Source organism: Propithecus coquereli, unplaced genomic scaffold, assembly GCF_000956105.1.
Source record: "Propithecus coquereli isolate 6110/MARCELLA unplaced genomic scaffold, Pcoq_1.0 Scaffold15, whole genome shotgun sequence".
NCBI classification, from domain to species: domain Eukaryota; kingdom Metazoa; phylum Chordata; class Mammalia; order Primates; family Indriidae; genus Propithecus; species Propithecus coquereli.
The window spans coordinates 9,203,287-9,218,683 of record NW_012139413.1 but is presented as its reverse complement, the minus strand read 5'-3'; the positions used below and the strand labels follow the sequence as shown (position 1 = coordinate 9,218,683).

General features: G+C 34.2%; 1 protein-coding gene across 1 annotated transcript in view; it reads right to left on the bottom strand.

The window, feature by feature from the left end:
* The window catches only part of NAALADL2 (N-acetylated alpha-linked acidic dipeptidase-like 2), a 1,013,114-nt gene that overhangs the window by 910,898 nt on the left and 86,819 nt on the right, over positions 1-15,397 (bottom strand). The gene's annotated exons all lie outside the window — the stretch shown is intronic.

Genomic DNA, 15,397 nt, shown 5'->3' with positions numbered 1-15,397 from the left:
CCAGCTGATCCTGTGACATTACTATACAAATATGCTTGGAAAAATAGATGTCAAGGTCAAGTTTAGAGCCTTCTAGCCTTTCCTGATAATGAGGCTAATTCAGAGTTGTTTAGTTGCTAACTTTACAGGTACACACAATTGAAACATTAACAAAACCTACAAAGATTTATTATTTACTGCCTACTGTGTCAGGTTACTTACAAACATCATATTATTTAATCATAGTAACTCTGGTAAATATTATTCTTTCCATTTTACAAACAATAAAACTGATGCTTAGAGAATTGAAAGATATACAGTATGTAAACACTTAAGCCAAGGTTTGAACTCATATTTAATTCAACTTTGATTGCCACTTTTATTACTACGCAATTCTGCCTTCTGTATTTCATGCCTTATTTTATTTAGATGTAGAGGATCTTTTACCACCCTGTTGATAAAACTCACTGATGTTGTGCAGAAACTGGGGGTAGGCAGTCTGAAGACTAATATTTAAAAAATTATTTTAATGACTTGTAACTCAGTAGATCCCAAAAATTTTCCAAATTTTCTAAAAGGCTGAGAGACAACAGGTAATTTGACAGCAATTTCTATGTTTTCTTTCTTTTCTTTTTTTTCAGTGACAAAGAGAAAGATAGAGATAACTTCAGAGATACAAAGACAGAGACAGAGGCTAAATATGACCCTTACTGGCAGTGGCTTTGTTAGGTAAAGAAACTTCATTATGGTGTTAAGAAAATGACGTGGACCTGACTTGATTAGCTCTTTTCACTGAACCCAGACAGGTGGGATATAACAGGTTAACTAATGTAAAACATATATTTTTTAACTTGAACACAATAGCTCCGAAGGTATTGGTACATTTCTCACACTTTTCTGTAGGTCAGCTGTACCAAACTAAGTATGTGATACCTGTGATCACATAAGAAGTTCTAAATTGTTAATGCTAGGTAAGAGCTAGTCCCAGAAGTCCTCTGGTCAGTATTTTTGAAGGATAGACAATCTACTACTTTCTCTACCACAAAATTAGTAACTTCATAAAGAATAAAATTTAGTAATTTAACCCATATCTCATCATTAAATGTCATTTTACAATAACCCAAAAAACATAGGATACATCAAACCATTTATTACTCCGAATTCTAGAGTCTCTCTTTTTTTCAAACATTTCCAAGCAATGATGAGTATGATTTCAACAGTGTTCAAATAAAATGCAATGTAGGAAATAATATGCATAATCAATCATTGATCACAGTGTATGTAATTCAATATCTACTAATCACATATTTCATCTTCAAATAATGAACTTCGCTCATGCAGAAAATTATTAATACTATCTTCACTGAGGTAGTAGAACTATTTATTTATCTGAAGATTTGTCTGAGAATAAAGAAAATGGAATTCTAACATGCACCAAAAGGATTATGGTCTCATTTTAAATCTATGATTACTTCACTATTTTATTCAGGTTTGGGGATAGCTTCAAAATGCTGAAGAACAAGTACTCCTGACAACCAATTAAATCTAAAAACAAAAACGTTTAGTCCAACACTAACCTCAAATGGTCACTTACTCTCTTTGAATTTTGACAGATCTGAATTTAACCCACTACTTTGTAAACAATCTCCTACAAAGAGATTCTAGACTTTTTCTATAAAAATTTATTCTACTTTTTTCCCTCAAAATGTTTGCTGAATTTTAATCTGTATTGTTTTCTTTTTCTCTTAGCATCTCATTGCTGTTGCTTTTTCTCAATTAGTGCTTTATCTGTATCTCTTAAACCAGTGGTTCTCAAACTTGGGTTTACATTATCATTTATGTGGGGAGCTTTTTTTAAAAAAATATCAATGCCTGTGTCACGCTTCCAAAGTTCTCATTGAATTAGTTTTTGGTGAATATCTTTTAAAATCTTCTGCAATGATTCTAAAGCACAGCCACTGGGGACACTGCCTAATATTCTAAATACAATACTCATCAATATCTAGAGAAATATGAAATTTATTAAAACATCAGTATGAATAATAATGATTTCAGTTTAAAAATTATTTTAAATTATTTCTAGACACAGCATAAAGCAAATAGAAAAAAAAATTAAAAAGACAAAGAAAGCACCCTATTATGTACTTCAAGTACCATGAACTAACTTCCAATATAAAGCTTGTTATTAATCTTAATCTCCTATTCCTTTATTACCAGAACCTTCCTGAACTACTTTTGCTATGCTGAAGGCCTTCTAGCCTCTGTCTGCTAGCCAAGTTTGTTTCTGTCACTTCAAGCCTGATAGCATCAGGTGCCAAATTTACAGAATCAGATTACACCTGATAAAGAAGAAAGTGTCAAAGGGGCAGTTGCTACAGTTGTTGCAAAAACTAGGCACCCACTAGACAAGGAGCACTTGAAACACTTTTGTGATTTTCAGCCCCAGTTACACTTTATATTCTTCTGGGAAGCTCTGAAAAACTCTGATACCCAGGTCCCAGAGCCCTAGAGATCTGAGGTGGGGTTTAGGCATCTCATGTATTACAACCTCTCCAGGGGGTTGTTATGCCCAGCCAGAGTGGAGAACAACTGACTCAGAAAAGTTTTAAAAATCTTCAGGATCATACTGACGTAGCCAATTTGTAATATTCCCGTGATAACAAAAGCTGAGGGACTCCTCCCCACTTCTTCACACACCTTCAACTCTCCTCTGATATTTCCTCCCTTTGTATTTAATCAAAGTTTGTTCTTATTCATATTGAAATTCTTTTAATTTTTTAAAAAAAATAGCAGAGGTTTACAGTAAAAGAATACTGTGATTTTCTACAAGTCCTCTTACATACAGAGTGGCTTTCTTCAGAGGTAAATAGATATTTGGGATTTTGATCCTTCAGTTATATTGTTTAATTTATCTTTATTTTCAGTTCTTCACAGCTTATGCACCAAAGACGTCCTTCATTATTCATCAGAAAATAAGTGAGAAAAACATAGCAAACATAAAGACAAATTGCAAGTATTCTTCTCTTTCTTCTCAACTGTCCAGATGTAAAAAGTCTTCTTTAAAAAGTTACGATATTATTAATAATAAAAACAAGTGAACACATATGCATATTATTATTATATAGCACTATGTACCAGGATTATTCTAAACATTTTGTAGATAATCATTTAATCCTAAAAACAACACAATAACAAAGGTAATATTTTACCTCTGTTTTACAGATGAGGAAAGAGAGGCATGGAGAGAATAAATAAATTTTCCAAGGTCACCTAGCAAGTAGGTGGTGGACAATCTGTGCTTTAAAATCTGTGTTCTTAACTACAATGATGTGTTGCCTCTATGAGAATTAAGAATAAGCTTACTGAGTAGACAGTTGATTTACCATATTATTATGATTATAATTAATGGGTTCAATCTTCATAGTCCAGTGAGGTAATGCAACAGAAATCATATTTGGTTTTTACAGGATTTTTTTCAAGTGATAAAGGTAACAGAATATCATCTTGAAATCACTAAAGGCAGCTTCAGGTCCTCAAAAAATAGGTTAAATGCACGTTGGAATTGCCTAGAAACTATTAGTTAGAAAACTATAATAATTTATGTTGGAGGCTCCTTCGAAGAAGGAGTTGCTTTGAGTAAACTCCGAGCAAATCGACTCAGAAGAGTTGGTATAAATTGAGTGGGTAGTTCCATTAGTTGGGCAAAAAGATGAGAATTAAAAAGTACTCACATTTTTAGGAAAGTATATCTGTACTATCGTTTCAGAACTGATTTTAAAATTTTAACCAATCAATGATAGCTCCTTTCAGACAGACTCTGAAAGCCAAACCGTCAGTGACAGCCTCATCCTCTGCAAGTCAGCCAGTTAGCAGCAGACTCGCTCTACAAGAAAAGTTTCTAAGGCTTGCGTAGACCCACTCCCATGTCTGTGATCCACATGCCAATGATGTAAATAAGAGCAGAAGTTTGCCTCGCTCAGCAGTACTGTGTCTGATGAACATAGCTCTTCACTTTTTTGGTTTCAAATACTTAGTGGTCTCTTCTTTCAACACAGGATACAATTGTTTCCGTATTAAATGTTTAAAACTGAAAGCTATCTGAACCCCAAAATGCACCCAGTGACAGTAGTTCTGGGTGTATGATATGGGACGAGTTACAGCAGCGCTGATCCAGCGCCCCTGAAGTAGAATGACGCCATGGCCACGGCTCCATAGGTGAACAGAAAAACTGCATATGAAGAGCTGCATCCCTGAGGACCTGGGCACAGGCAACCTCCCTTGTTAGACTGAGACAGTACAAGTGTACTTTTGTGGAATCAAGGTAGCCTTTAAGTGGCCCTTGATAAGGGAGGCCTCATTGCATAGGGGAACATCATTTGCTAGACGGGCAATCCAGCCTTCAACAGTGACATGACATGGTACAGAAAAGCAACAGCAGCTGGAGACTGGGCAGAGCAGGCTCCCATTTCTTCCCCCACTTGGGTGAACACATTAGACTCCTTTTGAAATGTGTAAACCTTTGAGGTTTGGAGAAATTCAGCAGGAGAATTTTAAAAGGTAGATCTTTAAAAGGAGATGAGATCGTTAAGAGGTAAGTGGTATAATTCCTCTCACTAAGGCATGCAGGTTCTCAAACAATAAAGTGGAAAAAATAAGAGATGCGCATGCATCTCAAGCTTGGAAGGAAAGTTATACTTATGAATGTATAGTTTTTCTATTTTATAATAAAATCCTATGGCTTTTCTGGGTAGCTTCTATTATTTTTTCTCAAAGGGATCTGACTTGGGAACCTATTTAGATGTGTTAGAATTTTATATAATGTAGCAACTGTTGAGTATACATGTTATTTTTGAGCATGACCACCAAATCCTTGTTTCACTTCTATATAATATTTTTAATGTGCCCGTTTTCTTTAATCTTTCTCAGGAATTATATACCCACAAATTATGGGCACCGTAGTCCTAATTTCTCATCTACCATTGCAGAAAGAAACAATCAAAAGCTTCCTAAGTTTTTATTCACAATATTTTGATGGTTCAAATCATAGAACAAATTTGTATTAGGTTAACTTATTTGCCATGGCATGGCCCATTAGGTGTAAGGGCAAATAACTATGATCTTAGAAACACCGCTAAAGGTCGCTATTTCTATTACAGAAACCTAGATCTCTTCATCACGTTATTTTTTGTCAAATTTTCTGTTCAAGGTTTTGGAAATTACTGCTGATAACTTTCTGTACTATAACCATACTTACAAACCCTTGATCAAAGAAAATCAAGCTTACACTTAGGAGACTAATCAGGCATTATCCAAATGATATCAGTTATTAAAAATACATATAAACTATAAGAAAGATATTACTTTTAATCTGCTAAACAATGAAAAAGAATGACATTAATAGAGAAGACATTAACAGTTTTATTTTATAATAAAATAAGTTAGAAAATATATTTGGAAATTACTTTGTTCTATTTCTTTGATGTTAACTGTGTCTAGAAGGAAATAAACACTCAAATAAATGTTAGCATTTGCTATTTTATTGTTGTTGCTACTGTTTATTATTATTTATCATTACTACATTTAATTTGTAGCCTCTGATATGTGGCATATGGATGACCAGATTTTAAAGTGTGTAAAAAAACTAAGATATTCCATCCATTTAAAAATTTCTATTTTTACATAGGTTTTGTAATTCACATAAAATATAGTAAGGTGGTATTTTATATATATATATATACACATGCTATATATGGTGTATAGTCAAATCGTTATTTTGTTGTTATTTATTTATCTTTGTTTTTTAAATTTTGCTATGAAGATCAACCAAAACAGTGTGGAGACTTATGGCCTATAGGCTGTCTGACCTCCATTCACATTAAAGTAACCTCATGACAGTTCACCCTTTAGAAAGCAATGAAACTGTTTGCTATGAATTAAAAGACAATTCCTAGTTTATAAGATGGTAAATTGGGTGTTAATGGGGTAAAAGCCACTACCAATAAAGTGAACCAGCATATCAGCCAGAGCTGCTGGATCTGACCTGGGCAGATGGCAGTCCAGTCTGACCACTATGGGCACCAGTCAGCAGCAGGCCATCAGTGCCCGAGGTGGCTGTCTAACCGGTTATTGTGCGGTTGCTCTGCAAGCAGGAACTGTAAAAATCCTGGTTTTCAAAACTGACTTCTCTATGGTGCCTGCCTGCCCATTGTTGATCATATGATATATGGTACACGAGAGAGCCAGCTTGTGAATGCACACACAGATCTCACACTCTTGGGGCATCCCTTCTCTGATTCACGACCAGAAGTTCCAACTCATGGTGGAGAGCCAAATAAGAGTGCTCAAACCACAGGTGTGTCTTTTTATTTTAAGGTATGAGTCATTGTTTAAACAAATTTTGAATTTCAATTCTATCCTGTAGAACATTCACTTTCCTTTAGCCACATCCTCCACCACTAATTATAGGCTTATACTCACAGCTTCACTCATCCTCTTTACCTGCTTGGCCCTGAAGACATTTGAATTTATATTAATAACTCCTGTGACTAACCTGTAAACTACAGGAGGGCAGGGATTATGTCCATTTCATTCACTACTGTGTATTTGACACTTAACAGAATGCCTTACACATTGAAGGCTATCATTAATACTTGATGAAACAAAGAATGTATAAATCAATGAATGGCAGACTTGTATTCACATTTTCAGAGTGAACAGCAGAGGAGAGATAAAATTTGTACATGGCCATTCTTATAATCTTTATGTCCCTTAAAAATGACTGTTACTTATTCCCATTAACTATGGCAAATGGATGCAAAATAAGGCCGGTTATCTAAAATGTCTATACAACCAAATTTTAAATGTCAGTTTCTAAGTCATGGAGGTAAATGTTACCAAAAGACTCTAGATCATTATTTTTGTGGTTGCACTCAGCATATAAGATATTGCTCTAAAAGACAAACAACATATAGATGCACTGGCACCTGTCATATCCTTTTTAATAATAATCTGTCTGAGAGAGAGAGAAATGGGAAAAGGGAATTCTTAACAGCTGAGATAAACAAAACTAAGACAAAATTCTTTCATTGGTAAAAAATCTGACAGTCTTATTTATGAGTGGCTCCAGGATACAGTGTGAAACCAAGAGAACTTATAGTCATCAACTTTTCTTTGTGATAGGTTAGCCTATGAATTTTTGACACCTAGCTCAATGGTTTTGGGGCAGGCATGTGGAGAAAACAAAACATTTTCATCACATTCTTTATATTCTTTTGAAATCTTTCTATTGCTTAACAACACAGAATGATTTTTAATCTCAGTGTTGTACTGGATCTAGAAATTTCATCTGCAAAAATGAGAAAACATATGCTGGTAGGGAAATACAAAAATGATTGCCTCTTTCTAATACCTGAGGTAGCAGCATGATAATAACTGTGTAAGACAACTTCTCCCTTCTCTCAAAATAATCATGGCTCTCTAGAATTCAGCATCTGTGCTACCAGATGTTACTGTTAGACATGTAAGCAATGGGTTTGAGCATTGCACAAACCTGGCCTGCTTCCAAGAGTCTTTGTCTGAATACCTCGGCAGAAGCAGGTGGTTTTCTGGAGTCCAAGATTTTAAGTACCATACCTCACTAAACCAGTTCCATAAAGAGGAAATGTTTTTCTCTAATGATGGATTGAATTTGTTCAGGTTCAAGTTACTATTTTGGTGCCGATAGGCACTTTTATAGCTATGTTTTAAATGGAAGGAACAAAAACTCTAACATTTAATATCAACACTAAAAGAAGAAAAATAATTATAAACTAGAAATGCGTCACCATTTTTCCTCAAATATATGACAGACATTCTGCTGTCATGGCAACTAACCAAATGATTTTGTATGAATGGGAAGAAAATATTATTTCTTAGAAAAAAGACACAAAGTTAATGTTTTAGGTAGGCTGTGATAGGTTAGTTATATAATATAATGAAGTCAGTGTTAGGAGCACATTAAAGTGTTGATTAGAAGATGTGAGTTTTAATGAAGTATTTAATAAACCTAGGTGCAATTTCTAAAATTTGAGATTGTCCTTCCTTTTCGATGTTAAAGTATGCCTCAATATATGAAATGGTGATAGTTTACCACAGTTTCATCTTTCTCGTCTTTAGTAAATTAAAAGTTGACAATCACAAAAAAATTTAAGGAAATTCAATGCAAAATATCTATGTTTCACTAACATTTAAAAACAGGTTTGCTTTCCTTAACTCCAAAATTACTTCAGAAGCTCTTAGTTGAACTTTCCTAAAAGATTGTCACAGATACAATCAGTTTTTACTCAGAAAGATTGCACAAATGCAAACAATTCAAGTATATTAAAATAAAGCCATTTACATCATGTGTATTTTTTTTCATTAAAATAAGTGATCCATTTCAGATCTTGGAAGAATACGTATCTGCATGATGCCAGTAAATCATAACTTAATTCAATTAAGTAAAAAAAATCCACCTTTCCTTTTACAAAAAGAGAAAAATCAAACCATAAATTTTGCATACAGAAGGCCAAATAGTGAAGTAATTGGTTTTCCTACTACTATTTTGTCATCAAGTAGTTATAGGGGAAAACATACACATGTGATAAAGGAAAATAGTAACTTCCAGTCTTTTTCATTATTTTTCTATTCAGTTCATGTGATTGAATCCATTTATTCTTCAAAATCTCCTTCATCTAGCACACTATTAGTAGTAAAAGCTATATGCCTTACTTTGCAAAGTAAGATAAGCAAGACTCTGAATCTCATTTCATCTCTGATTCATGTACATTTTTCTTCTGCTTTCTCTCACTATTAATTATTTTAGTTTGCCAGTTACTTATTAGTAGTCCCACCAGAGGGCAGACAGGGCAAAGCTCAGACTACAAAATTCAAACAAGCACAATGCTATATTTATTCATTTTTCTATAAAAGTTGTGGAAGAAGGGACTGTGTATATTTTATGCTTATTTCAAACTGTTTTGCATTGTTTTCCATAGTTCTTCTCTTGTCTCTGGGTAGACCAGAGATTCACTTCATGACCTAGTAGTTGCCTAAAATAAATTTTAATGGAACTGAATTTATTTTGTATGAAGAAGATTATTTGAGTCGACAGACACACAGGGGCCAAATTTAAAATTCAAGACAATTTACAATAATAAGCCAATAGGGAGATTTCAGTTGGTGAGATTTTTCACTATTCAATGGGAGCCACGAATCATACTTATTACCAAATACAGTATGTGCCACATTTTCTACAATGAGAATTCTAACAAAGGTGAAAACAGAGAATTATATTAATCCAATCTGTATGCTACAAAAACATAGAAAACAATTCCCACATCCACGGGAGTCAGCTGGTATTTGATTCTAGCTATATGTCTGAAATGATTTTTAAAAACGAGGTTTATTCAATTTGTCAAAAGAGAGAGTACACTTCAAACAACTTCAAATTTCTTTGAGATGGTAGAAAGAATTGTTCTTAAATTTTTTAAAAAGATTTAAATTGTATAATTATTATAAGGAATGGTAAATCATTATTGCCAAAATAATTAATTCTGTGCAAAATTAGTAGGAAGTATGAATTGTTGCAGTAGTAATAACTCAGGTGAAAAACTGCAGAGGAGTATCAAGACAGCAGTACAAAATTTAGCCAAATTAGCCAAGAACTAAATAACTTCCTTTGTTCAGTACTACTTCTAAACAGGTTTCTCTTTGAACCTAAATTCATAAATCTAGGTTCAAGAAAGTTCAAATGAAAGAAGAAAAAAATTGTATGTTCTTTCTGGTAAGTTTATTTCTCTCCAAGCTCATAGAAACATAGAAAACTGTCAGTATTGAATGCAACCAGTTCAAAGTCCTTAACATTGAGATCTCTTTGTGGCTTTCTCTTTATTGAATGCCATTGCTATGTAGGTGCACCAGGAAATAGAAATTTGTCTAAATCTAACTGGAGGAATAAGAGCAATCTACAAAATTAAAAATTCAGATAACTAAAGGAAGTGTTACCACCAAGTTCAGTGGGTACAGCTGATACTGCTCTAGAGGAGGTGAGTGGATGCTGATTTTTGTTGAGTCATCAAAACATGATACATGTTTACTAAGGAAATTTTACCGCCTCCTAAGTGAAGAAGGGGTCCAAGGCAGAGTAATTTTCCCTATCTAATGATAATTAAAAGATTTAAAATTTGATATGTATAAATAGAGGAAATGTTTATGGAAAAAAAAAAGGATTCATTACCAGGAAGTGAATAATTATTCTGAAACTATTTTATTGAAGGTTTCTTTGAAATCTTGTAATCTTGTATGAGATAAAGAGGCAACAGGCTGAGATTTAAAGATTGTGTGTCCAAATGAGTGAAAATTACAGAAATCTGAAAACACTACAGCAAAGTTAAATTCAGCATTGGAGGCATTAAATACCAGAATTGGCACTGGAGGAAAATCAAATCAGGAATTTAGAGAATAAAAAATGTGATGAGCTCTCCAAAAACATAAAGGAAAAAAATGAGTGAACCAAGTAGCACAAAAAATTTTGAGTATAGTGTGATCCTGCATGTGGGGAATACATTTACTGAGAATAAACAGAGAAAATAGTAAAAAATGTTAACAGTGGCTATCTCTGGATTGCACAATCATGAGAGAGTTTCTCTCTTATTCTTTATATCTTCTCAACATAAAGAGTTTTGACAGCTAATAAGCATTACTTTTATAATCAGAAGAAAAAAATAAACATATAAAAGCTCAACTTGACTTATTTATATTTCTAGGAATATCCATTGATGGATTATTTTTTATATAGTAACCACCTCCTACTGTCTAGTCAGTCTTAGATTGGAGCCTTTGTAAAGCTGCTACCTTTAATTTACAAGAATGAAACTTAATTAACCTAAGTACTCTCAATGGCTTTTTTTATTTCTCCTTTTCAACTCTGTACATTTTAAAATTCCATGAAGCTGGAATTTAGAATTAATTCTAGCTTGTAATATAATGGCATGCTGGCTGATTCTTGATTTACACCATTCAAGGTGTTTTATAGGCTTCTTTAATAACTTAAGAGGAAATGAAATAGAATAATCTGAAAAAATTAGCCCCAAGCTCTAATATTTTTATTATTCTTTTAAATTATTTTAAGCTCGTTTTAAAAGTCCTCCTTTATGTTTTTGTTTAGTTTCTCCTAATGAAAGTTTAGGATAACTTCATTTAATTCAATTTTTCATGAAGATAAAAAAAATCTTGTTTCTACAATATTATATTACATGCAGCAAGCTTGCATGGCAAAGTGGAGGGAAGACCAGCTTTGAGGTTAAATAAATTGCAGTCAAATCTCGGCTCCACTATTTACTGACGGTATGTCACTAGGCAAGGAGATAATCATTCTGACTGCAGTTTCCACACCATTAAAGAAAAAGAATCCTAACTGCTAATATATTTATTCCCCAAATCCTGTGGAGTGTTTTCATGTGCCAGACAATGTTCTATTTACAGTGATTTTAGGATTTAATGAATTATTTTCTATAAAGTATATTTACCAATTTTAAAAGGCCTTTCTTCTTCTCCATTAGCCTCTCTATAAAGGTGGCTTTTAAATGTGAATGATGGGTTAATTTTTGCTTTCTTTTTCCTCACAATTACATTACTTTATATTAAGATACCAAACAAAGTCATGTTGTTTTTGTCAGTTGTTGATGGCTGGCACAGGACAGAGTTAGCAGTCCTGCAACTAACCTATTTTCAGAAACGGCAGAAAGCATACTCTGATTAAAAAATTTTCAGAGAACAAAATTGTTTTTCAGAGCCACAGGGAATAACCACCACTACTGTATAGCATATTTCATTGTAATTGATCTTTGCATGAATTAACGTAGCTAGAATATTTAAGTGTGCTAAAATACGGAGAACATTTATTGAGCACCAACTGCAAGATGCAGAGTGTTAGGTACTATATATATGACAGAGAGAAAGTGTGTGTGTGTGTGTGTGTGTGTGTGTGTGTGTGCACATGTGTATAATTATTCAATTCTTGCTCTGATCCTTCAAGGCAAGGATTATATTTTTATGGCTGAAGACATTGAGGCAGGTACCTTGTAAAAGTCAAACAATATATTGTGGTGGTATCAAGTGTCAGAATTTTGTAGTGAAATATCCCAGGCTCCAAGTCCTGTGTTATTTCTTCTAGAAAGAAAAAAATTATCCTATTTAAAGATAGATTTTTAAACAAATATTTCTCGGTATATACATGATAACACATTATTTAAAAAGCTACAATATGACAGAAAATATAAAAATATTCTGCAGCACAGATCAAAAGTTATACTAATGGCAGGTATTTGTATCCCTCTTCAAATAGAGTTTTATAAGTGAAAATATATTTCAAATAGCCCAAAATCATGTGAGAATCAAATATTAACAAAAGATTTATCATCCTTATAGAATGAAGTAAAGACCCAGTCATAGACCCAACTTGTCTCTAGAAAATACTGAATGAGATAGAGCTGAAAATTTTATTTGACATAGGTTACAGTTCAGTAAATCTATGAGGAATTTTTAAACTATATTTTGAAAAACGAACTGAGGCTATAGAGCATGGTGGGGAAAAGTATGGGCTATGGATACAGACTCCTAGGTTCAAATCTGAGTTCTGCTCCTTAGGAACCTCATGCAAATTACTTCACAGACATGTACTTTAGTTTTCTCATTTGTAAAATGAAGGTAATGGTACTGCTTCACAGGTTGTTGAGAGGATTAAAACAAGATATATAGAAACACATATAGTAAGATTTCAATAAATGTTAAAAGTTAGGGTAGTATGTTTGTAGATAGGCAAAAGCGTAATATTTGACAACCATGATTGATTCAAAAGTCACACATGATTATAAATGACATGGTAATCTAAATCTAAATGTTTAAAATCTAAACATTTTAAATTTAACAATGCCATTTGCCATGTTTAATTCACATAAGAAAATTTCTCAAACTTAGATGCAAAATTGAGAAACGATTAAATGATTTTATTCAAGGAGGACGAGAATAGTACTAGACTAAATATATTGCCATAGCTACAAAATAGTGATTTCTCACATGTATACTGAGAGCTTAAAACGTACCATACATTGTGCTAAGGCATGGGGGGTGCAACAGGGAGAGTCTAAGAATGAACAAGACTTCAAGAGTTCACAAACTGATACTGAAGACAAGAATGCAAACATCTTTGGTGTTTTTCATTGATGCTATGCTTTTTACATCTTCAGAGAAAACAGTGACATACAAATGCTCTTTAAAGTATGTTGAAGATTCTCCTGACCCCCTAAATTACATCTTTGTCTGCTTCTGCCAATGCCTAAAATACCTTAATCATTTGAAGTGAAGTCCACTGTTACACAATAAACATTCTCTGAAAGCAGAACACATTAAACCATTAAATTCTTAGCTCGAAATTAGTTTATTTAATTGATTGGTTAGGCTCTGAGAATCCCGACGGGAGAGAAACTAGGATAAATACCCTCAACATTCTAGTCTCAGATGAGTCCGTGTGAGCATGCCTGCTACTCAACCTGAGCACTGAGGTTCTGTAACCACCATGGCAGCTTTGCTGTACCTTCTTATGACATGTATAGATTTCTACATTGTAATAAATGTATAATTTTTCTAGCACAGTTCACGTCCTGTATCTCAATCAAGCTTTGTTACTCCTACTGTTACTTCTAGGTCATGCAATCATCTGGCCCTCTACTCTATTTGACACCTCCTGTCTTTACTTCTCTTTGACCATGTAGATTACATATCCGTCATGTGAATCTGTCTCTTGCCTATATCCTCAGTTGTTTTTCTGCTTCACCTGCCTGATAGACCCCCTCCCACCCAGATTGCAACACTGCTCTACCTAATCTGCATCTGAACTCGACCTGTTGAGAACTGACAAAAAAATAAAACAAAAAAAAACAAAAAAAAAAACATTCTCAAGTTGATAACAAATTTTGCAGCACAGGTTCTCCAGAAGCAAAGAGAAGCAAGATGGTTATTAGAGAGGTGATTTTCTGTAGTTAAAGCCGACTCTGACCTAGCTGACGACCGTAGGCCACGTGCTGAACATACTCCCTCTGGGGCAGTGGTCCTTCCTTGAGGGGAATCTCCGTGGTGCACCTCTATATCTACCATATCACATATTGATAGATTCTAAATTCAACTTTATCCTCCATGATATCCTGAAATCCTTCCACAACCCCATAGTCAATTCAAACCCCATCGTAGATATTTAGGAAAATTCTCCACTCTGCTAAAACCTACCAGCCACATGATTCCTTGTCTGCTTTCTGCCCGATCCTCAGCAAATTTACTGCCAAGAGAAAATGTAAGATATCAAACAGGAAAGTCCTCAGCTTGTGGTGCCACGCCTTTGTACTTATCGGCCCCCACATCTTCACTCTGCTTTCTTCTGCCAAAGCACTTCAATAAAACTGTCCACTGACTTTCACATGAAATCAACACTTCTTTACACGGCTGATGTAAAGGATAGCCACGCCGGTGTCTATCTCTTTATCCTTCCTTACATCACTCCCATTTTTACACTCATGCTCAAGGTAGGTTAAATGCTTTATTTCCAGAAATCACTGTGCTGTCTATCACACATTTCTCCTTGGCACGTGTTTTTCACTCTGTGCTGAACATTCTTCTTCCACCTTCTTTGCTTAATTTCATATTATCTTTTGGATCTCATTTTCTCAGCTAGCTAACCCTGACCCCTCAAGATTGCGTTATGAGTCCCTTTTTTCTGCATCTGTAGCACTCTGTCTTGCCTTTATCATGCACTCATCACAGTATGATGTAGCTGTCCATTTGCATAATTGTTTTTCCCAGTAGACTATAAGCTCTCTGATAAAAGGGACACGATCTCATGCATATAATTCATTTTCCAGTCCCACGTGAACACTTGGCACCTAATAGGTACCCAATATTTCTTTCAATAAATGAATAGTTAGCATTATAACTTGTGCCTAATACTGAGGCAGAACCATATTAGGCCCCTGGAATGCATCATCTCATTTAATCTTCACAAGTATCCTACCACAGGGACATAAGTATCACTCAGAAAGTAGGCACTGAGGGCTTTAGTCAAGTGCCTAATGCAGATAAGAGATGGAGCTAAGACCCAAACCAAGGTTTGTCTGACTGAATTTAGATCCCTTTGTTAATCCATATTATCTCCTCTGTAGACTAAAAGCCCCTCAGAGATAGTCTCATGTCCAATCTCTTCATGTCATTTTATTCGTGCATTTGTTTATTCATCACCACTCTGATCCTTACCACCCAATTAGCCCTATATAAATACTGATTGATTGAATGGTAATTGTCACCGTATTTATCAGAGTTACCCCTTATTAGGTTTTTGTATTTTGTTTTTGGC